Here is a 25,432-nt window from a genome sequence, read left to right on the forward strand (position 1 = left end):
TATGTCCAGCATTTGTTCCTTTAGGCACGTTAGTGTAAACCAGAGTCATAAAGATGATTCCTACAAGGTACTGCGGCAAAAGAGAGCGATTTGCAGCTCTTGATGATTCAGTTTAAGGAGGAAAGTACACTATTCGGGCAGCAAAATGTGCAATAAAATAATTTAAAATGGATTTCAAGTTTTGTAAAGAACAGGATTCTACCTGATTCTGGGGGTACTGATGCACATGTTTCAAACACAAACCACGTCACGCAGTTACGAGGAAGAGTATCCATTCTCTTACCTATCCATAGTGTGATAATAATATCGTAAGCAGTTTACTGACTTATTTGTGACCTGGATCCTTAAAATGATACTCGATATTCTTTCTTTAATTCTGTGAAACAGAGGAAGAGGGTTGAGGCAGAGGGAAGGGATATAAAATTTAAGAGGTAAAGAATAAAATGTTAAACCGTTCTAAATGATTATTACTGTCATACCTTAAAATACTTTATACCTTGAGATCAGAATTATATTATGGCTTTCTATTCATAGCATTTAGAAGGGATGAACTGTCTTCAAAATCTGAGATATTACAAAGAACTAGTTTCAGGGAAGATCTTACTGTTTTTTAACTGTAGACCTGTGTCGTCCTGCAACCTTTGCTTTTTGGAATCCTCCTCCAGGTCCGTGCAGTGGGTGATGGTTATCACTGGGCAAAACCCAGCACTGTTCTATGAAACAGCAACACTATAAAAAGGATGGTTTTACAGGCATGTGTTAAACTCAGATTCAGGTTCAAGAAACCTGTGACCCAAATCCTGCTTTGTGCAAAATTGCCTTGAATATGTCAGTTATGGCACAGTAATATCTCATTAAAGTTGATCAACACAAAACTTTCCTCTCTTTAGTGTCAACCTAGTGGATTTTCCCTATTCTTCATGTTTATACTGCAACGTGGGGAGGGCAAGTTAGTACTGTGTGAAAAGCTGCTGTTTTTACAGTAACTATTATTAATAATCCCTTCAGGAATGTGGAAGGTTATTCAAGGATTTTGGATTTAGATTTTGTGGTTATTTCGTGTTTTATTTTGTTGGAAGGGTAATTATACCTAGGGTTTCAGACAAAGACATACTAAATCAATTTTCCACCAGAAACATTTTAAATGTTTCAGTGTTTATTTTGTATTCATTTAAGCCTGAAGTCTGTCCCACTTGGCATTATAACAGTGCAATATTGTCTGTATGTAATCTCTCCTTTCTGGTGTAATCATTAGTTATTTCATGAGATGGAGGGAAGAGGAGCTATAGATTCAGTCAGTGCATCAAGCAAGATCCACATGCCTTTTATGAACCAACCAGCAGTACTACTTGGGATGTGAAAATAGATAAAAGAGATGTAGATTGCACTGCAAGAAGCTTAAATCACAGTAGAGAAAAGGGACTTTAAGCAAATGACTTCTGATAGCTAAATACATTATTTTAAGAACACAAAAAGTGCGAGAGAACTACTTGTTTACGCGTAACCTAAAAACAGTTCACCTTCTTGATGCATTCTGGGTGCTACACTTTACCTTAAAGAGGTCTGCAGTCAATAGGTTTAGTTGGCTTTAGTGGTAGATATGCAGGAGAAAGGTAAGAGAACGTGAAAGGACTTGTACAGAATCAACTAGAAATGAGAGACAGCAGGCCACATGGGAATATAGAAAATAAAACTGTCATGCTTCTATGCATGAGCAACGTAGAATAATAGTGTCTTCTCTCAATCCAATTAGCATGGGTTGTGCACTTTCTGTGTACCAGGAACTATAATGCAATAAAACTGAAAAACCTCCACCCCTCAAGGACCTTACCTTAAGCGTAAGTCCTGGAATCATACTATTATAACATGTGCGGCTAATGCTCAAGGACAAGCACAATTTGTTGAAAGAAAAGCAATTGAGAATAATAATAATTAGAGTCGTATCAAATGTGGATCAATGGGGTAAATTTGCAAGTGAAAATGAGATTATGAAGAGAGTCTCTCAAAGGATACAAGCAAAGATAGGAAGGCAGGAGTTAAATAACATTCGATGCATAGACAGTTTTTGGAGGCTACATAGGATGAAGAGATTTGGGGGAAGGATTCAAATGAGCTAAAAGTGGAAGCAATGGAATAGTAGGATGGTAGAAATGTTATGAACCTCAAGATACTTAGATAAATAGCTTTGAAGCCGCATTTGGTAGTAGAGAAGAAATGCTAGTTTACAACTTCTGCGGGCAAGTCTTAGAGGTCTGTTTCTCAAACATGACTGTGCATAGGTTTACCACTGCTTTTTGCATTAGAATTGCATGTAGACCTGTTGACAGTGAAGAATTCATGCACAGAACCCTACTTTAGATGAAAAAAGAATTTGTAAAGTAGAATCATTCTCCTACACTTAGCCCCACCCCCAGTGACTCTAAAGCCCATTGAAGTTTGAAATGAGTTGAGTGAAGTAAGAAAATTTATTGCTAGTACTTGCCTACAATTTGTACATAAAAAGGTATATTCTTATACAACTTATTTACCTTCAGATTTCCAAAACTTCTTTGGTTAATCTCAATCTTTGGAGTGACTACAAAGTTTTCTGTAAAATTGTGGCTTCTTTGTTAATTATGCATACTTGTTTGGGTAAAGTATTCCTATTTGTTTGGAGATTTGTGCTGTTACAAATAATGTTGAAATGAATTTTTTTAAGAGAAAAAAGATAAACAATGAAAGCAAGTTTCAAAACTTGGTTAATAGTATGGTCACAACAGTTGATACATTGCTTATTGTTGTCTTCATGATAATTATTTAGAGTACAAGATATATGAATGGTGTGTGGTCTAAACAATATTATGACAAAATATTCTTTTCAAGGAACAAATACAAGCTTGGTATGTATCTGTCTTAACTATCTTGTATATACATATTTTTCTTTTTCCTTTTCATCTTTTCCCTTTCCCCAGCAAAGTTTGTCTTTTCTTGTAAACATTTTCTTCCCAATGTACAATATTTATTGTACATTTAAGATCCTATTTACTTGTTCATTTCATATGGTATCACTAATGGTATGGATATTTTTAAGCATGGATCTTTGAAAACTATGCATAGATTTCTGAGAAGCTGACTGTTTTGTTAAGTGAAGGTGTTCTAAATTGTTGTAGTTGTGTTACACCATATTATCAAGAAATCGTTCTTCTTCACCCAGTATTAGAGAAGCACTTTGCCTGCTGAGGCACATTCCCGGGTTGTTGTCCTCAGTGCCTTGAGACAGGTTTTGCTTAGTTGCTGAAGTTAGACTTCAATATGTGATTCCCCCTGCCTTCATCTCCTGAATTTCTGGATAAATATTCATTATTTTTATAAGTGGCAAATACTTAGTAGTATGGTTCTCTATCTTGCACACTTAAACATACATACAATTTTAACCTTTAGAAAGTGGATAAAAAAAGGTGTGGTATTTGTGTGCAATGGAATATTACTCACTTATAAAAAAGATGACCTTGAGGCTTTTATAGGTAAATGGAGGTAACTTGAGACTATCCTCATAAGTGAAATAAATCAAACTCACATTTGTAAATACCGTATTGTCTCTCTAGTATAAAAATAATAAGAAGAAACTGAGGGAGTAATATCCAAAATATTTTGGAAATTCTTACTCAGCTTATTTTATTTTTAGAGAATTTAGTATTTAAAATTTAACAATACCAATCCTAGATTGTTCTTTTACACAAATTAATGACTCTAAATAGTGTAAAATTTATGCAAAAATGTCTCCTACCTTTGAATCTCTGACTCCACCTTAGAATGCCTTAGAAAAGGCATTTGTTGAATGAAGTACAATTTACACTCATCTCAAAAATTATTTCCATTAAAAATAAATCAGATCAGTGGAAAATCTTAAAGTACATTGTCAAGACTGGTGTGTGTGTGTGTTTTAAGATTTTAATGGTTGAAATATTTTCAATAAAGGAAATCAGTTTTGACAAGTCAGCCTATTTTATTATAAAACACATGCAAACAAAAAGCTTCCTAAGCGTTACCTTGGACTTTGATTTATGTATAACAACAACAACAAAATAAATCTCTAGAGCCGAAAGTGACTCCCTATCTTGAGTGTTTACTGAAAAATATCGCAGAGGTGTCACGCTCACGATGCTGTGCTGAGACCCCACTCCACAGGGGCGTGCGGAAGGTCCCTCCACATGTTCTCCAGGTTGCCAGGGTTCCCAGCATATCGTGTCTCACTCTTCCCCTTTCAGCTTCTTGAGAGGAGAGTGTAGGTTTAGTTCAGTTTGACATCTTTCCCCTGTAGTTTCCAAAGGCCTTGGTCTCAAGATTGTTTTTCAACCGTTGAAAATCTTAAGTGTTCAGAGACTTATTTCAGAAATTGTCAGACTGTGTCCAGCAGGACAAATATAGCCAAAGCCCTGTTTTGTAAATAAAGTTTTATTGGAAGAATATTCTAGGGGCTGGGGATTTAGCTCAGCAGCATAAGCGCCTGCCTTGCAAGCAGGCAGTTGTGAGTGAGTTCGATCCCTGGTACTGGTAAAAAAAGAAAAAAAAATAAAATAAAAAATAAAAAAAGAATATTCTACTGTTTATTTTTAGGGGTCTGTAGTTGCATTCTTTCTACAGTGGCAAAGTGGAGTAGTTTGGCAGACAATGTATGGCCTTTCAGGGCTAAAATACTTACCATGCTGTCCTTTTTTAGAAATGTTTGCCAGGCACTGGGTTTATGTGGATTGTGTCTATGGATTTTTACCTTCATGAAAAGTAGAGCTGAAGAAATTTTAAAATTGAGGAACTGATAAGCAAACATTCCATTAACCATCAGAGCTGATGGTCATGGCTTTTTTGGCAGCAGGCCACTCTATCTGTGTGAGAAAATGAGAGGAGAAATGGCAGATATTCTACCATTCCAGAAATGACTTAGACCCCATGTGACAGCCTGAATTGGTTTAAAGAATAGGAGAAGTCTCATCATGCACTGTGAGAACCAATGTAAGAGCACATGGCAAATAAAAGCTGTCTAACAATATTTGAGTAAATAAGCAATAACAACAAAAAGAAAGATGAATATTTCCATAGCAGTTTAAAATTTGCAAAGAATTTTTAAATGCGTTTGTATAGTAAGAAAGTGTACGAAGGAAATGGCCCCCCAAAAAGGCTTTGCAAATAGAAGTTGTAGAGGGCATTTGTAAGTGGAGGACAAGGACAGACATAGCCTAGTGTAAATGCTTGTGGACATGTATAAAACACAGTATATTAACTTAAATGGGCCACATAAATGTCCTTAAACTGACTTAGTTAAGTCTTTAATGTACTACAGGGTACATAATAGTGTCGTATAGTAATAAAGGGAAATACAATGGAACAATTTAATGTGGGCTGATAGAAGAGAAATCTAAGCCATGGCCAAGCACAAATCATCTTCAAAAGAAAACTTGCAAAGGTGGGTTGTCAAGAAAATTTTACACTGGAAGGCATACTGCCTTCAAAAAAAAGAAAGAGACATATTCTTAGTATTTGATTCTAATTTTAACTTACCTTGCCTGTGTACCTTGCAGGTAAAATATTGAAAGATTTCAGCTTTATTGTCTGACTTTTGTGTAAGAAAGCCTAAGAGGTTTCAAGAATAAATTTAGATTTATAATTTTTGTATTTTTGTTAATCAAAAATGGTCAGTGACATTTCAACACTGCTTTTGCAGCCTGCAGTTAATTTAAGAAAGTCACTGATACACTAACATTAAAATGATGCCTTTGATGCTTTTGTTTGGAAAAGGTAGTTGGATTTAGATTGTAAGCCATTATTTTACTTAACTGTTTAACTGCATGTGAAACATTTTCTATTGCGAATTAGCAAACATGATATAGTTGAACAATATATGATTCATGTTTGAACCACATTTACAAAACTACTGTTTGTGAAACTGTATGAGACATGACTTTGATTATGTACATTGCTTAAATATAAACTTCATTCTCAGGAAAAATATTTAAATCTTACACAGTATTCAGCCATTCAATTGAAAGAAAATTTTGAAAAACTCAGAATGCATTATCGTGAGCCTCAGTCTCTCTAGGAAACAAATGCTCTATTACATTAGTGAAAACAAACACAAACTTCACTAGGCCATGTTGTTTTAGGTTCTTCGATATCACATTTATATTGTTTGCAGAGTAAGATGAAAAATTAATCCCTGTGGAGACATTCAGGCATCATTCATTTTCATTAGATACACAAACCTGTAGCAATGTACAGTATAATACATAATGGTTTTTAATTGAAGACATGAAAATTGAATGTCACTACTGCATGTGACATGTGAACTATGAGATGATATTTATAAATATTTTAGTAGTAACCATTTACCAGATGGAAGTAATGTGTGTTTTTGTAAGTCAGAAACATCTTTTTTATGATAATAGTCTACATTTGAGATAATTTATTCTATCTGTGCAATATGGGTTCAGTTTCACTGTACACAGTATTCGAACTTTGGCAAAGCAAACAGTGCCAGATGAACATTAATCAGTTTGACTAGTGAATATTAATTTATCACTGATTGTATTATGTTTTGAAATAAAAAGCCTAAACAAATTTTTATACATCAAATGTAATCTTGTAAAATTTTAAAAGTGTTATTCTAAGAGGGAGGAAATTCCACGTGAGCCAGTGTTCTTTTGGACATGTTATTGTCTGATTTCAGATAGTAAATTAATCTTATTCTCCTGTGTGTGTATTTTGTCACACAGATATAGTGTGTCTGTTTGGGAAAGGGGAGCTTTCCTTCAATATTTAGGCTGTTTTCCTCTGTTACTAAATGTCTGTGGCCTTTATCAGCAACTTTCTGCAATGCTGTTGACTTCTTATTGCTATCGTTTTGCAGTACATAATCATACGCTTCTCTTGGGGGCTTGGTGCCTATACACACTGTACCTCACTATGTTTTACATCCACGTCCTTGTCCAGCCTTCCCCTCTGCACCCCAGACTCCCTTCCCTCCTCTTTAGGGTCTCTCTCCCTGCTTCCTGTCATTTCCATTGATTTCCCCCTTAAATTATTTATATTTTGGGCTTCTCATATAAAAGGAACCAGATTATTTAACTTCCTGTGTCTGATGGAATGCTAAGGAATTTCGTAAAGCCTCTAATAAGTGACTTGTGGTGAGTTGCACACTGTGCTTACTTCCACCAGCCACAGAAATACAGCCTGAGATCATCAGTCTTTCCTTTTCTCTTAATTGACACTGCAGCTTCCCCTGTCCAGCCCCCGGCACGTGAATCAGTGTGTGTGAGAATGCTGTGGTGGTGAAATTGTGAGCCCTTCCGGCTAGTGTGTATAATTTTAGCATTTCTTGACACAACTTTGAAGAGATGCTCTTCTGTGCTTTCAGTCATTTTAATGAGGTATCTTAGTTTGATTTATAAATTTAGTAAACACAACTTGCGTCGTTATGTTTAGACTCTGACTCTTATTTCATAATGTGTGTTTTGAGAGTCCTTGATACTGTAGAAGAATAAAGCAACTTTATTTTTCTTCTTCCCTTGTTTTGACAGACAAAACAGAAAAGGGGATTTGGCAGAATTTTTGGATAGCCAACAAGATGAAAAGATTTCAAATATCATAGAGTACTGTGACCATAGAGATGTTCACACACACACACACACACACACACACACACACACACACACACACTGAGAAGCACACAACTCATAAATACAATAACATTGTGCTTCGTCTGTTATTAACAGGATTATGTTTAAATCTGATACTGAACAGTCGTCTCTTAACATTTGAATCCATCTGAAGGCTTACATGGGATTTTACAGTTTTAAAGTATCACAGGGAAACATATTTTTCATAAATGTGATGTAAATAAAGTACTATAATCACTTGCAAATATAAACACCTAAATAAAAGGTACAAAATTTAGAAGGATATATGATTTCCTACATAAACTGCTAGCACCCACTTTATAAATGAGAATGAGATTTATAGACTATAAGAAATCCTTAGGTTGCTATGATTTACATTTCTCTATTAGTAGTTACAGTTTAATATTTTTCTTAATGCACTGAAATTTGTTTATGCACTTTCCAAGAGACTAAAATGAAAGGGCTACAAATAAGCATGCATTAATAAAAATGTTATGAAAGGAATATAGCAATGACATAATCTGGTAGTGCAGCATCTCTGCAAGGCTGTGGTGGTGAGCAGTTTAAATCATTTGAAATTCATAACTTCCCTCACTTCTCTAGGTGTCTGTGTGCCTCAAGCAGAATTATGGAAATAGGATATAAATATTTAGTTTCTACTAGATCCTGTTATTCTTGATCCCGAGATCTGTATCTGGAGGAATACTATGGAATGATGCATAGGACTAGTGGAGTATAAAAAAGAATATTAGTAGAGTATAATTTTTTTTTTAAATCCAGGAACCCAATTTCTTGTTTCAGTTCAATTTTTGATAGACTCTGTGACATTTTCACAGCCATGGCTTTGGTGGTGTCAGACTGTTCCAGTTTTGAAGATCATTTATTCCTGAACTTTAAAATGGATACAGATTATCATCTAGAAAAAAATAAGAACAGTTTTAACTTTTTTACATGCTAAAACATCACTGAAACACTCCTGAAAAATTCAGGTTTGCAACTGCCTTTCCAGAGATACGGAGTCACGTAGTCATGTGTGGGTTCTGGTGTTTGCCCTTTTCCTGCACTGTTGGGATACAGGAACATCGCAGCATAAATGGTGTTGCATCAGGACCCCAGAATGGTCCTTAAATCTCTCTAGACTCCAGTTGAAAACACTGACTACGGAACCTGGATTAATTCTTCGTAACAGATTCATGGAGCAGTAATATTACCTTAAGAAACATTAATAGGAAATGTATAATCATTTTTGGGGTGGATTATGTGAGCTAAAAGCCTTCTCTGGGCAGCTCCTTTACTGACTATCTAGGCCCTTCCGTTCCTTTCACTGTTTTACAGAGTGAAGTAACCCATACGATGGGCGTTCCCAGTTTCACCCAGCCACCAGTGGTCTCTCTCCAAACACAAACCAAAGAACTAGTCGAAAGTGATGTTTGAAATTCTCTTGTTCCTGCTATAATACTTCTGTATCTGAAAAATAATGAAAGTGTTGTTTTTGTTTCACTTGGTAACCTATTTCTATATATGGATAATTTAAATGGGTTATGTCCACTAACCACGTGTCCTCAGATTATTTTTCTTTCACTAATAACCAGTCCAAATGGGAACTGAATACTAAAGCGACTAGCTTCTCAACTAATCTCAGTTCTAAATTGTGCACTCATATAATGAAGTAGAATTAAATAGTTTTGGTATACATGTGTTGATGCATTGACAGCTTATAATCTTCCTAGTAACTCCTTCACTCATTAATATAGGCTGAATTTAATAATTGGTTTTTTCACATAATAGAACAAGTTAATTGCCAAATTTTTCTTTCACTGGGCGGTCAGATAAGGCTTGTCAAATTGAAGCCACCTGAAATTTTCTTGTCATAATTGTATTCACCTGTTTCTCAAAACATATAAATGTGCACACATAAAGCACCATATATTTTTTCAGAAATAATCAAATAGCTGATGAGTTATGCCATCTTTCTATGACTCTAGAAGCAGGGATTTCTAGCTCTTTTGAGTATCTCTGTATGTCTTTCGATATACATCCAATTTATTAGATTCTTTTGTTTCTGGACCGCATAACTCTTTAGTATTGACTTATATTTAGATGAAAATTAGTTTATAGGAATTAAATCATTTTTAAGTGCTTTAGCTCCAAAAGTCATAACATTGCAAATCCATAGTTTTCTGTGCAAACATATGTACCTTTACAAGTAAATCACACTTAGGTACCTGATTTTCCAGAACTTTTCTCCGTGGCAGTGAGGGCAGCGAAAGCCAGAAAAGTTAGTGCCCAAAAGGAAGTATTTGCACTTGGCATTTCATTTTCCTATGTTGCCACTTATTTAATATGATACTGAGTGTACACATATATTTTATATATAACTTAGGATTTTTCCTTTAGCAAATTTAACAGCTCTTTAGTTCTTATCTTGAGGATACACATTTGGATGCCATCTTTTAATTTTCGTTTGACTTCTTGAGTTTATACCAGCTAAGCACTGGGAAGAAATCAACATACAAATACTCAGGGCTGCAGTAAAATAATAAAGTTCAGAAGCTGACATTCATCAGATGCTTAGCACTAATTGTCAGAAGCAGACAATCAGAGAAGTTGTGATCAAATTGCAATGTTTGCAACTTTGCAAACTCTTAGGAAGAATGTAGGAGTCATCTAACTAAATACTATTTTTTAAGAGGCTTGTGTGATGTTATGCTTGTAAGCTCATTGTAGTGTGGCTCAGACTCTTTCCAGGAATCATTAAAGAGTGTGCTTTGGGCTTTGGGCTGAGGGCATACAAGGTCCAGCCCTGTGCCCTTGTATGTTACTCATGTTATTTGAAAAGTCTATGGTATTTGAGACTACAAAAATCGGAAGTATAGCGATAACAAAGAAAAGTTGACACTCCTTCAGCAAGCATGATCTATTACAGTACCAGTGTCCAAAAGCCACAGAATCAGCTTTTCATATAGTTGAATAGATATTGATATTTTTACTATTTATAAAAATATTCACTGGATATTGATCTCAAATGTCATATGGAAACGTGTATGGGAAATTTCAGTATGCTTAATGACAAAAGAAAACATACTCATACTGGTGTATAATTTAGAAATGTGTCTAAATGTTTGAATAACGCTATAATAAGAAGACAACATTAGGTTGTAACACACTTAGTGATGCAGGTAAAATAGTATGTTACCTTATGAACAACAGCTAAATTGACAAGGACTGAGTAGTATCTTAGCTGTGAAGTTAGAAGTGCTGTCTAAAAATAGATGTTATCTGCAGACAACATGCAAGGTGAAGCCCAGGTCTAGAGCCAGAACTACTCTGAGACAGTGCTCACGACAAATTACAAGTATTGTAAGATGTCTGTAGAGGAAGGCATCTAGGCAAGGATATTGCAAAAGGTGAAGTTGTCACTAAGGAATCAATACCTGCAAACATTAAAAGCAAGTCAAGAAGCTGAATATGAAATAAGATGAAACAGAGGTTTCCTGAATTGGCCAAGGTCAGAACAAGGTCTAGCTGCTCATTCTTCTTGGTTTGGCAGCTAAATGGATTATATAAATGGTTCTCAAACAGTTTGAATTTTGGAGTCCCTTAAGCTGAAAAATTTCTGGGATCCTCATGGAGCTTCTGTCTAAATGTTTACTAATATCTTCTGCACAAGAAATTTAGAGTTATAAATATTAACATGTAGAGTTCTAAAGATAGTAATAAACCATTCCATGCACATATAAAGATTGTATGAAAAATAAGTGTATTTCCCAAACCTTTTGAAGTTTATATGACTCCTTCTGAAGTTTGATCCATTTTTCCCTTGCTCTTAATGTCTCCCACCACCCCAGATCTATTTATTTTTACCTCCTTGTTCATCAGTAGAAATAATCTCCACTTTTTCAAGTGTTAAATTAATTGGCCTCTAATATCTGGTTACTGATCTCATAGCCACCTTCTTCTGCACTCTGTCCTTTTTCCTCTGGGTTAATGCCTCCGAATTTCTTGGTCTCTGGAGAAGCGGATTTTGATGGCATGTCAGGCTTCTTTCTCTGGCTTGGATTCATACAGGCTTGGTCTCCTTTGATTTTCTTATTGCGCCTGTTTCATCTTAACCACCTGCACTGCATTCTTCATGACGATAAACCCTTCCTGGGCAAATGAGATAAGGTGAATTCTGGACACCTGCTTACATTTTGTGATCCAGTTTAATATGTCATTTAGGTCTGTGTACACACACACACACACACACACACAAACACACACACACAGAGGAAGTGAAGGTAAATTACTTTTATTTCGTGCCTTACATGCCTTTAAACACCATAGGAGCCGAAGCTGTAGGCACTTTTACTAGTCCTATTTGAAAAGGGGAAAGTGCAGTCATAGAAACTTTCTCATGCTGTCATCAGTGAATCCTAATTCCCAAGAAGAGAGTCTGTGCTGCAAGCACATACAGCATTTCCGTCAACAGTCAAAAGCTGGCTCTCAATGTCTCTTTTTAAACATTTAACCTGTGAAGATACTTTTCTCCCATGTTCTCTCTTTTGTACGCTATTCTTTCTGTTATCTATTAATCCATAACCATTTTAAGGAATGAAATTGTTTTCTATATTATTGTAAATTCTTGCTGCTTGGCTCAGACCTGAGATGATGGATTTTGTCAGGGTTACAGATAAACTCGTCTTTTTTCTAATGATGTTGTGGCTACAACTTTCCTTTAATCCTTGAAGAGTTTTGTTTAAGCATCAGGAAACATGGACAGGCCACTCTGTGCAGAATCTTGTCTCCCAGGACTTCAGGCCCTGGTATTTCTCCACAGCTCAGCCACCCAGATGTGCTCATAGGAATCTATATTTGCCATATTTGGCCACACTTTGCCACTATCTTTCTTCCCCCCCCCCTTTTCATTCACCCCCCTACCCCCTTAAGCTACACTTGTATCTTTGAGTAATAAATTGTTGCTTGGGGCTGGGGATTTAGCTCAGTGGCTTAAGTGCTTGCCTGGTAAGCACAAGCTTGTGAGTTGAATCCTAGGTTCCCTCCTCCAATACTGTTTCTTTAAAATATTAAAATGTAAGTTTTAATAATATAAAGAGTTCTTTCACTTCAGATCTTCATTTTATATAAAAAGTATTTCTGCAAACACTGATATGTTGTTGAGTTTGTTCATAGGAATTTTGTAACAAGATGTAGCCCATCCCATTCTTAGATCAGTGTCCTGAATAATACTTTTCCATGAACTAGAATCAAATAAAATGGCAAAATTCATGGTCGGGAGCAAATGACATATGAGACTCCAGTGTTCAATTTACCTTGTTTTGAAACATATGAGTACATATTTATAGTAAGTATCTAGGTATTTCTCTGCCTGATACAATTAGCTTTGTGTCCTTTTGCTCGGTTAGTACATGTGTAACAAACAGACGCCTTAGGAAGGATCTTCCTGTCTCCATGTCAAGGCTGAAAGGACAAGGTAATATGTGATCAAATCCTATTACTTCCTGCGTAATAGATTTTGCTGTTGTATGTCATCTTGAAACAGCATCTATATTGTGTCTGTGGTAAAAATAACAGGGTACTACAGTGCATTTATCCTCAAATCTGGATTTATGTAACATATACATATTAACTGGAAATCAGCCCTGTGGGATGTTCATACCACAAAAACCAGCACATATTTCAAAGGCTTTCTCTCCTCAATAACCTCCCTGGAGATCCATTTGTTAAATGTCTGCCGCCAATCACCCGGGTTAGGTGTTGACTCAATGGGAAGATACAATTTTGTTTTCCTTTGCCCTCCTGATCCTGCCTCCCCTTTCTCTCTTTCTTTTCTATTTTTACACATATCTCTCCTTCCATCATTACTTGTCTTATTCCAGTTGTTTCTTTCCATTTTTGAGGATATTATTCCTTCTTAATAGAAGAAGGCAATCATGTCATATAGTTCCATGAAACCAAAGGAATATCTCCTGTTCTGTCTCTGTTCTGCACAGCATGAACCAGGAGTTACCTTAATTACTCAGGTCTGAACATGCAGAAATTCCTACAGCCAAGTAACAGGGGTATGGGGTTCCATCATTACTGACTACACATTGAATGAAAAGGTTACTAAGATTTAGTCAAACTAGAATCATCAGTTTTGGAAATACAGTTTAGAAATATAAGACAGTTTCATCAAGGAAGTTATATTATTAGATAGATCGAAACAGAAAATGTTATAACTCAGTTATTGTTCAGGAATATTAACAATAAAGTGAATATTTCTTGAAATTAATTATTAATTTTAGATTTGGAGTTCTAATGCTACTCATATGTTTGTGTGTAAATACTTTCTTATCACTATTTAACATTTTTAAGGAAATTTATTTATTTTTGCTGGGCATTTTTAAAAATGTTTATGGGTATTTTATCTTAGTACAAGTTTGCAGCACCTAGCAGCCGCATTCACTATGGGGAGTTGTTACATGTACTTCCCTTTATTTGTTGTACTTTTTCTAAGATATGAGATAATATTTATTATATTCCCTTGTTTATGTAATAGATAGACTTCTCAGTAATCATCACCATTAAAGATACCTTACCACCATTAAATCAAGAGGAATAAAGGGTGGAAAATATGATTGACTTTATCATAATGTTTTTAATATTAAAGATTTTATACATATAAGTAGTTTATGTATAGTGACTAGTAATATTCTAATAACTATTCAGTGATATTGCCATCAGTGCTGTAGCCTCAATTTAAATAATGACAAAATATACTCACTTTATTAATTATATGCATGTATGCAATGTATGTATGTGTGCTTGTGTACATATTTGTATGCATGTTTATATTCATACATGTATAATTATGTATTTATTAATGCATCTTTACTCCATGGGAAACTTTGGATAGCTTTACTTCACACTTAGCTATGATTCTCTGTAGTTGCTAACTTTGGAAAGCTAATTGTTTGCATTTCACTGTCATGTAAGTATGATACTCAGTCTGTTACAGCCTGGGAAGACTGATGTAATTGCTTTAGCCTTTCAGGGATCAGAGTGTTCTAAGAATCTGTCCCATGTCACCTACTATCACCATCACTGCCATCGCCATGCCACATGTCTCAGCATTGGGGTGAAACCGGGTGATGTAAATTGATGAAGCAAATAAGAGGGTGTTTCTGTTTGTATTACAATGTTTTTGTAGTGCTCAAAATATTTGAGTACTATAATGTACTTGTCAGACGGTAGACACCAGCGGACGCATCTTTCCTTAGTGCTTGCCTCCATGGGGAGGACTGGGAGAGCTGAGATGGAAGGTCCAGTCTTTGACTGGGGCATTTGTTAGAGCTGCAGTTTGCCTGGCTGGTCTCTGTATCTAAGAAGGAAGTTTGAAAAAAGGTGGTAAGAGAGAGGGGTGAGAGGAAGCAGTCTTCAACAACAAGTAAAAGGCCTGGCGTGGCTGTGATAAGGAGAAGATCATACACTCTAACAAAAGAAGGAATTCCAGTAATTTAACTCATTGTGGCTTTCCATGTATCTGCTGGTCTCCTTTCTGGTCCACACTTGTCAGCTTATAGCAAATGCAACGTTTGCTTCTGCTTACCCCTTCAACTTCACTTTCTTCACTTAATCACATTTCTTTATTTCCAATAGTTTCATAATCAACTTCCATTGTTGTCTAAATAGGATTTCTGTGAATGTTGAGATTACCAATCTGGTACATCTGTGGCTTACTTAGACTCTATTACATGTTATTGCCTTCTAATATGTGGCTAGATGATCATTTCAATGGACAGAGAATCAAAACTTCTTTTACAGAAATTTATATTTTTCTTGATTCATGTTTATGATTTTTGATGATTGAAATTTCTGGAAATATACTTTGTAATAAGCCTTTACAGTAAGCATAATGGCAAAGTATAATAAAACAAAGTGACTATAACAAATAGTACAGTTTTCTGAAGTGATTTTTACTAGTGGAAAGAAAATTAACATGACAAAACTCTTAAATCTTGGAACAAAATATATTTATGTTTCTCATAACATTGAATGCTTTTCAAAATGCTTTGTATATGCTTGAAAGTAATATTCAAGTTGCAAGTTCACTATAGACCTAAACTGTTAAATGAATTCACTGTAGACTTGAACCATTAAATAAATTCCAGAGCATTAGGCAAGTATTTTTCTAGTAATCTATATTTACTTACATGCTTTTAAATAGGTGCACTATATAGCAATAAGTAAATTCATATACCACACATTGGGAATGTTTATATACAGATTGAAAGAAAAATCTTTTAAAAAGCCTATACTAATTTTTTTTTATTTAAAGAAAGGCTAAACAAAACAGTAAATGGGTAGGTGTAATACATACTTTCAAAGAAAAAAAATAAACAGTAATAAATCACTAGTTGATGTTTACATATCGTCCTCTTACAAATAATTGTTAAAGACACAAAAGTGGAACATATAAGTGGGAATTCAAACAGCGAGATTGCAAATAGTTCTATTCAACTATCCAACAAAAACTTATTAATATGGTTATCAATCCTATACACTTAAACATACATGCAATTATCCATATCTTCATTTATGTTGAGATTAAACAAACCAAAGCAGGCTAAAATCACTCTGAACCAAGAATAATAGTATTGCTGGATTTCACATGATGACACTCCAAGATCAGTACTGGGTACTGTAGTGTCTTTTTCTTCAAAGTATTTGTTCATGTCATCATGTATCAAAAAATATCATAAACTGTTTATAGGTTCTACACATGTATGAGTCTTAACATGTACTTATATCCTTTCTATATCAGAGGGGAAACAAAACAAAGTAGGACAGAACAAAACATATTCTTATATGACAAAGATGTATAAAACCGCTGTACATGGTTACTGTGTTGTCTCTTGTTATCTTCAATAGAATTGGCTGTATCATCAAAAATAGTATAATTGAACATATTAGTACATAACAGTATTGATAAAAACAACTTTTGATATAGTGTAAAATTACAAAAACAAGCAGTAATCAAACCAGAATGGGTATCATATTGAATCTTGACATTTTCAGTGTAGTTGTCTGTACTCTCAGCTTGATACTATCAATTATAACAGTTTTGAATAAAATCTGTGGATAACAAACCGCTGTCAAACAAATCAGATTTAACTAAGATCAGTCATGATAAAATAGTATAAGTTATGCAGGACTCCAGATTAAGTTAATAGGAAATTAAAGATGATCACTGTGCTATATCCTGATATTTTTGGGATGGCTGTCTGTTCCCTCAGATCTAGTGTTTGTAGACAAAACTGGGACAGAATAAGTTCTATCTAAGCAGCGCAGTGCGAGTCATATGGGTTTTATTTCCCGATACACTATTAACAATATCTTCTGCTGTCTTTTTTAAGACTATTCCTCCCCTTTCAGTCTCCCAAGTTATACTGTGCATCTTTGGATCTCACTGACACCCTCGGGTTTAAATTGGCGGGGGGACAACCTGCTGTTTACCTAAGTGGTTCCGAACCTTCTCCTTCCAGGATTTGATCTCTAGTTGTATTCTTTTACCTATTAAACGCTGTCTTTCTCACCTTTCCTCAATTACTAGTCTAGTTGCCCCTATTACTCTCTGGTTCCCTATCACATACAGCATTGTTTTCTCATATTTGATTTTTGGTCCATATACATTTTTTCAGGTTGATTATATTTCCTATAGAGAGCATCTCAGTGGACCCTACCTCCTGATCTACTCTGCCTGTGATTCTCTTTTTCTTTAGTGTATCAAGACCATCTATATTAGAGGTTATAGCCAGTCTTCTCTGCCATATTTCTGTTGCTCTTTTTCATTATAAGTTGTCTTTGTCTTCTTCATTTCACTTTCTGCTCCATTCATTGAGGCCTCTCTGACATTGTTCCTAGAATCCTGGTACTTTTCTCTCTCTTTGCAATGTCCTGAAGTATTATCTGTAGAATTGGATTGGTCTCCATGAATTCCTCCAGTACCTTTTTGTTTTGGAGGCATCCTTGTTCTTGCCAGTCTGCCCTGTCCCGGTCCCAGAATGTCGTCTGTTGGAGCCCCTTTTTCTGTGGAATGGTTTTATTCCCGGCACTCACCGCAGGTTGATGCAGGTTCCCCACCAGCTCAGCTCTCTGTTCTGCTCACCAACCCTGTACCTCAATGTGACCGCTTTCCCAGTGCATCGAAGCTGTGGGATTTCAGGCAGCTCTGTAAGTCTCAGCCGCACAAGTATGGGCGCTGCAGCATGGCACCAAGGCTTTAGCTGTTCCCAATATTAGCACCAGTACTGTATGCTTGATTGGTTCCTCTCATCTTAGTTTCTTTCTGGATCGAGAATATTCATCTCCCTCTGTTCAGGACTCCCCATGCTGTGTTATTTTGTAATCTAAATTGACTATCTCAGGGAGCCTCTGTAGCCTGCTGTTATCTATCTGCCATCTTTACCGAAACTCCTAGAAAGCCTATATTAAATTTTAAAATTATTCTCAATTGTGTACCTAAACAAATATTTTATAAGAATATACTTTATCAGATATTTTATTAATTATAAAATATTTTGCTTTACAAATGTTATATATTTTTGAAACAGTTGATCATTTCTCATAAACTCTAATAAACAGTTCATTTTGGTACTGAACACAAATGGAATTTATTGAGATAAATACAGTTTTATTTGCAGTGTTGATGCACAAAACTTCAAAGTTTTCAGACATTAATTATCAGTATCTTATAAATCCAGACCGTGTACCATACTACCTTTCTTGTCTCCTTCTCACACATTTCAGCATTTTTTTCTCTGAGCAAGCTAGCTACTTTTGAGAAATATCAAAAAATTAAATCTGAATTCCTTAATAATACAAACAGGTTATTTATTCTGTTGCAGTACAGAGGACACCTCAGATATCAGAACCACTTGCAAAGTTTGAAATGTGGAGTTGTTAGGTTGAGACCCAGGGTAACCCAAGAGCAAACGAGTTCTTTGCAATGATTAGGATGTATTTGAGCCATTAATTTTTAGTGTTTCAGAGATTTAAGGGGCTCAGTAGTTCTTTCAAACTTTTTAATTTTATTTCTTTGCTTTAGGCAACAAAAGAAGACAGGATAAATGTTTCATCCACTAATCATTTCTTTGCCACAGGTATGCACATATGTATACAAAAGTTAGAAGCTGGGAGAGGAGAAACAAGTGACATAATAAGTAGGTAATTTTCAAAATGACTTTTAAATAATGTTGCTGAAATAGCAACTTAAACATTGTTATTTCAGCAGGAAATATTTCCATTAAACAAACTGAGGAATGAAGTAAAGAAAAATAGATGTCATTCAAACTGCATAATACATCATTAAGTGGCTTTAGCTGATACTTTATTATAAATATTTCTTATTTGGTAGTACTGAATCATGAAGACAACAAAACTTGATTATCTTTATAATCAGATAATAAGTGTGCAAGAAATGTGACTAAAGGTAATTTCTTTTGTAATGTACAACATTGAAAAAGTAGTATTTTGAGCATTCACATGTGAAAATTGTAGTTACAGAAAAATAGTTTGTGCATTGTGCTTAGGACACTTGTCCAATGCCCATGTGAATCAAAAGTAGAGGCAGAACTAATTTTGGGTAAATAATTTTAGGCTTTTCACCTTATAAGAAAAGAATCCTTGATATTACCAAATGGGTATTTGCTAAGGGGAAGGAGAGGCAAGATCTATGTTGCTGGTTGAAAAAAAAAATTGATGTGGAAAAGTATGTAGACTTTGTGACAGTCATTATAAAAACAGAAATGGATCAGGACAGTAATGCTGCAGAGCGGAGAGCGTGAAGAGGCAGTGTGCTCCCGCCTTCACAGCCATTGCAGTACCCTGAGCTCCATGGAGACAGCACTGAGGCAAATCAGAGCCAGACAGGCACTGGTGACTGTGCCTTGGTGAGGAAAGCAAGTAAACATGGGCAACAGAGACCTTAAAAAGCAGAGACAAAATGTCATCATGTGCATCTTTTGTGCAAACCTGCCAAGAGAAGCACAAGAAGAAGCACCCAGAGGTGGGAGATGGTGTCTACTAAAGAGAAAGGAAAATCAAAGACATAGCACAGGTGGTCAAGGCTCACTGTAAAAGAGAAATGAAAACTCATATTCCTCCTAAGGGAGAAACAAAAAAGAACTTCAAGGATCCAAATGGGCCCAGGAGTCCTCCTGCAACCTTCTTGTTCTGTTCTGAGTATGGTCCAAAAATCAAAGAAGAACAAGCTGACTTCCCCATTGGTGATGTCCGAAAGAAACGGAGAGAAATGTGGAATAATAATGCTGCAGCAGGTGACAAGCAGTCTCACGAGAAGAAGATGCTAAGCTGAAGGAGGAGAACAAAAAGGGCATCACTGCCTACCGAGCTACAGGAAAGCCCGATGCAGCAGAAAGGGAGCTATCAAGGCCGAAAAAAGCAAGAAAGGGAAGGAAGAGGAGGAAGACAGAGAGGGTGAGGAAGACGAGGAAGATGAACAGGATGAAGATGATGAACAATTTAGTTCTAGAACAGTTATTATTCTTGTCTATAAAGCATTTAACATTCCTGTACAAACCTCATTCCTTGTAAAGAAAAAATGAAATTTAAAGCTGTGTAAGATTTGTTTTTAAACTGTACAGGGTCTTTTTTTGTATAATTAACAGACTATCAAATGTGTCATTAGATAGCCTTGTCTGGTAGTATTTTAGTAGCCACTACCCTTGCCTGGTGCAGTATAGGGGCTGTAAATTGGCATGGAAATTTAGAGCAGAGTCTTTTTGGTGCATGGCACAAATTAGTAATATATGGAGTGGTAGTATTTCATTTTTGTTGTCTCTGATGTAGCTTCTATGAAATAATTGTTGTTCTGTTAACTGAATACCACTCTGTAATTGCAAAAAAAAAAAAAAAAAAAGTTACAGCTCTTTTATTGACATTCTGAATGCTTCTAAGTAAATGCAATTTTTTATTAAAATGTTTCAGAAAATCAAGATTTTATTTTCAAAATAATGAATATTTAAAATTTATTTTTTCAAAGAGTAATTTTCTAAGGACTTGGATTCTTTTGTAGAAGAATTTGTAAGAGATGGTAATTATATAAAGTAATTGTGTTTGTACAGATGGCAAAAAACTATGCCTTTGGTAACATCTTTAATTTGCATGAAACATCATTAAACTATTTTGTGCAGGCACAGTGATAAGAAAATTAAAAATTGAATCTTGAATGAGGGTAGAATTTTTTTATCGTGTGTGTATGTGACAGGTAAGATTGAGATATGTGGTAGAAAATGTGCTTATAAAACTCACAGTAAACAAAAATATTTTTCTGTATCAGCAAGAGTATAAATGAGCAATAACATTTGAGAACATGAAATACTATATTTCATTTTTTTATTAGAAGATAATTCTAGTTTTATTTGTACTTGCCACACATTGCTGGAATTTTCTCACATGCACATTTATGAGATCTTTCCTCTAAATCTGGATAGACTAGATTTTGGAGAGAGTTTTTATTATGATAACTGGAGAATAAGACAGTTCTCAGTGCATCATGGTCATTGCTAATATTTTTGAGATTTGCCTTGATCAACTTCTGTTGGCCTTTTAGGAATGGTAAATCCAGTTCATTCATGGTGAAAATTGGCATTTAGGACTTTATATGAAGTCTCTCTGGCTCTCTCTCTCTCTGTCTCTCTCTGTCTCTCTCTCTGTCTCTCTCTCTGTCTCTCTCTGTCTCTCTCTCTCTCTCTGTCTCTCTCTCTCTCTGTCTCTCTCTTTCTCTCTCTGTCTCCCCATCTCTCCCTCCATTGCTCTCTCTCCCCTTTCTCTTTCTCTGTGTTCCATAAAAAAAGTGTCATCTCTCCAGTGTCATGGCTCTGCAAATGCAATGATACAATTGCAATCTCCAGTCAGAATGTCCCTTTGCATTGCTTTGTACCTCCTCAGCACAGCATAAACAGGGTTCTTTGTTCTACACTTCAGTTCCTCTTACTTGTAACCATACCCTTTCTTCATTCTTTACTTAAATTTTTTGACTTATTATCTCAACAGTGAATATAAAGATCATATTTTTATTTCAACCAATCAACATTCAGCTATAACATTAGTAATAAGTGGCCAACAATGTTTGCTTAATCTTTTCCTCATATATCTTTAAATCTTTTTCAATATCCTTGAAACAATTTCAGTAAATCTGTTGTATTTCATTTCATTTCATTTCCCTTGCCTGAAACTGACCTCAGCAGGTTCCTTCCATCCTTGAAATGTTCTAATTTACAAGAGATTCATCTTTTGTACCCTTTTTCTGAGCTGAGGACGCCTGTTCAGTTCCTCTCCATCTGTGCTGTCTCCTCCAGAAACTGAGCTGCTAATAATCTTTCTGCATCTTCTCTGATACTTCCTTTCTTCCAGATATGCCAAGTGCCTTCTATCCTAAAAATACAATAACCAAACCATCCAGGGCTACTCACTTCACATTTAAATTGCAGTCTTCAGTACTCTCTTCCTTTAGCTGTCTCAAAGCATCAGAATTCAGTGCCTCCACTTCCAACTATTGCTGGGTCAGCCTTCAACTCTGATATCCCTGATGAGTTGTTTGTCATCAAAGGCAGCAACCTTCCTTCATCCTTAGGCTCCCTGGCCACGGATCTCACCGCCATCCCTTCTGCTTGAAAATTGCATTTCGCTTGCCTTTTGCACCACTTTCCCTGTGGTTTCTCAAGGCAAAACACCCCCAACCGCTCTGAAATACTCCAAAGAGCTGTGACCTTTTGCACATCTTTACCTCTGCACGTGCTGACCTTAATTTGTACTTAAAACTTTCATTCTGTAGTTTTATGTCCACTAAGTTCTTACACCTCTGTAAAGTTTTGCTTTCTTTGTTAACTGTTTTGTGAGCTTTCTTTGTGTGTTTCCCACCATGCACTCATCAGAGGGAATCAGTCATTATGCCTGTTCTGCATAATGAGTCAATACTTTCCTATTTTGGTACTTTCATTTCTAGTAATATGTGTGCTTGGTGATCCGTAGTCCATGATCTTAAGTCATTAGGAGCAGGGGTAGCCCGTGACATGAAGCACACTTTAGAATTACAGATACAACACAGATTTTTAGAACCACATAGCCAGGGATCTGCTGCTGCTTATGTGTTTTTGACTGAGGGAAACTGGATGAGTTGCCAAGGCTCAGTAACCTTCGGATTCTTCATCTATAAGATGATTCTTGTCAAAGAGTATCAGTACTAGAGGCCTAATATGTGCATAGGATGTGGCAGAGTGAAATATCAGAGGAATATCAACTAAATAAATAAGAATTCAGTTTTTAACAGATGCACAATAAATGTTTGATCAGTTCCTAATAGCTAATGAATGAATAGAATAGTTTGTAAATTATGCACTTTATCTTTTGCATGTTTTCAATCTCATAGGAAATTTGATTCCTTTCTTTTACTCTATTAAAATATTATTTACCTATACTGACCATTTATTCATTCTTATTATTAATTTATATAATTCTTACTTGATAGGCTATTTCACCATAATTTTAATTTTCTAAAACAAAAGGATGAATTCCTTCTTTTTTTTAACCAAAACCTACCCTGACACATTGCAGCTCGTTAAAATTTATACATTTCAATTGCAGCATATAAATTGAATCAGTTAAAATTACGTTTGAGTAAATACCTCTCTCGAATATATAATATTATCAGTGACTTAAGCAACATGTAAGTCACAGAAAGCAAATCTGAGGGAATGTGATGACTCAGTGACATCAGAGGACCAGAGTTCATTTACTTCTCTTTTCTCATCGTGTGGCCTTTTTTATAGTTTAAGATTTGGCTGAGTACCTGGTATCACATCCTCATTCTTGTGCTGCTCATTTAAGAATCTTTATTTGTGATTATATACTCAAAGCGACACAAAGGAAACCAGTCCTTGGAGGTTGCTCATGACATAAACCGGAAGTTGCATAAAATATTTAGACTTTTCATTTGTAGGGACGGGATATATTATAGGAACCTTAAGACTGAAAATGCAGTCTTAATTTTGTATGACTATATGATAAAATACTAAAACACAGAAGGAAACACATTTGACATAAAGGAATTAGTAGTATTTTGCTAGTAGTTAATAGCAGCTGCGTAAGTGTACTAATGTGCGGTTTTTCTTTACTTCCCTATAACACATTTATTCTAAGGAAGACTTGTTACTGCACCCTTACATTTAAAAACTGCCATGGAATTATCTTCTTCCACCATTCCCACTTTGAATTCCATATTGTGACAGTTGAAATAGTTTATTTCAGGAACACAGATGAAAGTGTCATTAAAATATTTTTTGACTAAAATATTGCTTATCTATACTTGAGAAAGTTAGAAGTATATCATTGTTCCTTACTGGGAACTTAACCAAAAACTTTCATAGTAGCTACATTCCCAGGAATTTTAAATTAATTAATTAATTAATTAATGTTGACATAGGGTCTCTCTAAGTCACTCAGCTGCCCAAACTGGGCTTGAGTTTGCCAATATTCCAACTAAGTTTCCCACACTATAGAGTACAGACATGTACTGCCATACATGGCTCGGAATAGTATCTTCTCACAAAATGAAATAATTTAATGATATTAGTTTAAAGCATTTCAGATTTTTGAGAGAAGCTGTGGAATTGGACATGTGTGTTTGTGTTTAGAATCTATTTTGCATCAGATAATGATCTAAGGAAACTTAAAATATGAAATTCAGAAGAAAGCTTAAGTATATTCTTAAACATAACTATCCAACGGTGACTATTTATAAACAGAGCAGTAAAATATGTTTTTAAAGCTTACCTAAATAGAGTTTTCAAAATCAGTTTCAGTAATAATGTAAGTAAGAAAAGATTTAAATGAAGATGGAAAGTTTAACTTAAAGAGTAATAATACCTTGCTTCTTTCACTATCATGGAATATTCTGCTACATTTTTTCTTGGGATGCCCATTTTGAAAAGGAAATACTATTTTTTTGTGTTTGCTACATCTAGTTCAAAAGACAAAACTTCAAATATAAATTATACTTACTAAATTAGTTTCGTTCAGTAAAATTTCTAGCTTGTCTATTATTCCTACTTTTATACCGTTCTTTAGAAGGAGCCATTTGGAATTCTAACCATGTGGAATTAGCTGTAAGTCCTTTGGATATTCCAAATCCAGAATTCAGGAAATATTTCCTCCAGTTACTTAGTGACAGAATGACAAAGGAATGTCCTATTCACTGTGGTGTGAAGATGACGGACTAAATGAGCTCTGTCCTACTTGTCAAGTAAGCCTCTAAGGCTCTCCCTCTGTGTGTCTCTTCACAGACAAAGCAGTTCTTTCGTACCACAGTGCAGGGCAGAGAAAGCAGTGTGGGATTTCTGCTTTTGCCTCTAAGATGAACAGCTCTGCAAATCAGATTAAGCTATATTGATGATTCAATATTACTATTTTTATTGTTAAAATTTTGACTATTATACCTGTGCTATTCGTTGATGGTATATCCTAATGACTTCAATCCCCTCATGAGATCATGGTTTTTCTTTTGATAAGTTGCTAATCTGCGTGTGATGTGTTTTGTTTAATTTCAGCCATTTAAATGTACTACTACTATTGCCATTGTTTTCCAGAAATGATACAAAATTCATGCTATGAATATCCAAACTTTAAGTTGACACTGTGTAGACAATATTTGACAAGGTCAATTATTGAATACTGAGCATCAATTGTTTGCTTTCTAGGATTTTCAGTAAGCTCAACACTTG

General features: G+C 35.3%; 1 protein-coding gene and 1 pseudogene across 3 annotated transcripts in view; both read left to right on the plus strand.

Moving 5' to 3' along the window:
- The window catches only part of Grid2 (glutamate ionotropic receptor delta type subunit 2), a 1,371,796-nt gene that overhangs the window by 470,074 nt on the left and 876,290 nt on the right, over window positions 1-25,432 (plus strand). The gene's annotated exons all lie outside the window — the stretch shown is intronic.
- On the plus strand, window positions 18,238-21,279 carry LOC134475614 (high mobility group protein B1-like; annotated as a pseudogene).

This window comes from Cavia porcellus, unplaced genomic scaffold (assembly GCF_034190915.1).
Source record: "Cavia porcellus strain 051 isolate PalLab524CR breed Dunkin Hartley unplaced genomic scaffold, mCavPor4.1 scaffold_4, whole genome shotgun sequence".
NCBI classification, from domain to species: Eukaryota; Metazoa; Chordata; class Mammalia; order Rodentia; family Caviidae; genus Cavia; species Cavia porcellus.